Below are 2,500 nucleotides of genomic sequence, written 5' to 3'. Positions count from 1 at the left end.
CAATCTTAATTTTCTAAGAATTTACCAACTATTCAATGCAGTTTGCCATGAATATAATACATAAAAATGTTGATAATTGAAGTTCTATTTTTTCATCTGTACAGAGAAAGCATATAACATAGATATTACTTGAACATTTGAATAATAAATGTCTATGATAATTTGGCCAAAATATTCATCTATCATTTATCGACAAAGTTACATAAAAAAATAATAAGTTTCTTGTAAATCAATCATAACTTTTACAAAGTCTATATTTCAATTATTGTATGATTAACAGATAAAACTTGATTATTCCTATCATTTACTAATTTCAAAGAAACCAAAGAATACATTCAATGCAAACCCTTCTATCTTCTTTCAAACAGAATGTAATGTTACTGCCATATATCTAAATGGTTCAGAAGAAGGAGCAAGTACACTGAAATACAATAACGTATAAATTAAGGTATATAAATCACTACCAACCTGGTACGGTACAGGATGTGATTGTTGATGCTGCTGTCAGGAAAGTTGTTATGCATCTACTGTCCACACTTCAAGTCATGCTGTTCTATCCCAATGTAAAGAAAATAATATAAGTTAGGATTGCAAAGTAAATTACGATATCTGTTCTGCAAGCAAAATAACCTATGCAAGGTGCTAAATATACACTAGTCTACAATTCATATAAATCAAAATGCCTTGAACTTTTATCAATGATCTCTTAGTAATCTATATCCTCTTATCTTTGGTAGTTAATGTTAATTAATTAATTAATTAATTAATTAATTAATTAATTAGTTAATGTTACTAAACAATATCAAAAAAGCTGTTTACTTAAGCAGTATAAACTTAACTTCTTCAACTAATTCTAAAATGGCATCAGGCCAAATTAAACTAGTTTACTAATCATTGTAAAATTTTCTATGGGTGCAAAAAAAGAAAGTAAAGAAGAGTAAGTACAGACTAAGAGAAATTCTTAAATATGGCTGTTATAGACTGACCTAAAAACCCAACACTCAAACAGTTTGTACTTTAAATAGGTTCTATGTAATTGCAGTGACATGAAATTTACAGAATCATAAAATATCTGTAGAATAGGACATCTATAATCTTATTCTGGTTATAAAATGAAAACACCACTACCACCACTAAAACTTAGCTGGTTCTTCATAACACATATCTCAATGGGATGTCACTCACTTGCTGACAGAGATCACATTTTTCCCTCAATCGACAAAGGCTGTGTCCAAAACGGCTGCCGTGTGGCCCTTCAGAACAACCGGACACTGCCCGCTGGCTGCATCCCATATCCTGAGCTGCATGTCCCCTCCCCCCGACAGCACCACAATGCCCGAGGGGAAGAGGCGGCAGGTGTATACGTCAAAGAGATGACCTTCCAGCAGTCTCTGGAATTATCAAGAAACTTATATGGTATATATCCAATTACAGAATGTATGCAATTTAGAAAATAAGTAAATATACAAAAAAAATCAATAAAATTTAATACTTTCTAAAGTAGTTAGCAATATCATATTGCTGACTACTGCAATGTGATATTGCAAGCAATATATGTACATTTTTTATCGATAGTTCTTTAGCTCATTGAAAGAAATCTGACTTTCTGATGATTCCCCAAAATCTGAAATCATCAACATCCACTTATCAATACACTATCAATACACAATTAGAAAAAAAACCCAGTGTAATAATAATCTATTGCATTTGGCTTGCAGGCCTCTTGAAATCTACTTTACAAGACTTTATACACATGATTTTTGTTGCTCGACCATCCTCAGATGCTCAGATATTATCTAAAACTAATCATAAGGTTAACTGAATTATAACTTAACAATAGTGATATGAAAGGTGTGAAATTATTTGTAATCACAATCTTAGCAAAATCAGGAAGATATTTAATCCAACTGGATACCTCATCATCAAGCAGACCTTTAAAAATAATTCAAATATCTAATACAGAAAAATAATTGTAACTATATGATATCAATAGCAGGGCAACATTTTATTTTCCCAATGATCAAAAGAATCTTCCCAGGAAAAATACTGTACTTTGTATACTGTGCATTTCCTAAAGTCATGGTTTCACTATTGAGACCCAGCACTGATCTCTGAGCTGCCCAGCCTCCTTATTTTGTTACATTACAACGCCATGGACTAGGCATGTCTATATAGCTTCAAATTCTTTTAATGATTTTTTAATAGCATATTATTTGAAAATCTTCAAGGACACTCATAGCCCAAGAAAAAAAGCAGGAACTAAGCAAAGCTCTCATTGTTCCCCAGACAGTGTGTCTAGGCCTAGCCAAAAGGGTGTTAATCCCTGCCTCGAGTCAGATAAGGTTGGCTTCAGAAATTAATATTCTGTATATCTTTTGATCCACTTTCTGAATGTTCCTAAAGGGTTCCTCTTAATCTGGATTGCATGAATACATGACCTGTCTACTATGTTTGTTTTTTTTATATAAATTTATATATTACTTTTTTGCACACAGCTCAA

The 2,500-nt window shown here is 32.0% G+C and overlaps 1 protein-coding gene across 1 annotated transcript in view; it reads right to left on the bottom strand.

Annotated features, from left to right (window-relative positions):
- Positions 1 to 2,500, bottom strand: part of LOC122251281 (proteasomal ATPase-associated factor 1-like) — a 4,972-nt gene that overhangs the window by 794 nt on the left and 1,678 nt on the right. The window contains exons 4-5 of the mRNA XM_086536090.1: positions 1,186 to 1,391; positions 1 to 553 (exon numbers count right to left, since the gene is read on the bottom strand). The exon at positions 1 to 553 is cut by the window's left edge and continues 794 nt beyond it. The gene's annotated coding sequence lies outside the window, so the exon portion shown is untranslated. The remainder of the gene's footprint in view (positions 554 to 1,185; positions 1,392 to 2,500) is intronic.

This window comes from Penaeus japonicus, unplaced genomic scaffold (assembly GCF_977035675.1).
Source record: "Penaeus japonicus unplaced genomic scaffold, GWHDUDI00000001_assembly GWHDUDI00000004, whole genome shotgun sequence".
In the NCBI taxonomy this organism is placed as follows: Eukaryota; Metazoa; Arthropoda; class Malacostraca; order Decapoda; family Penaeidae; genus Penaeus; species Penaeus japonicus.
This window is presented reverse-complemented; position numbering and strand designations above follow the sequence as displayed.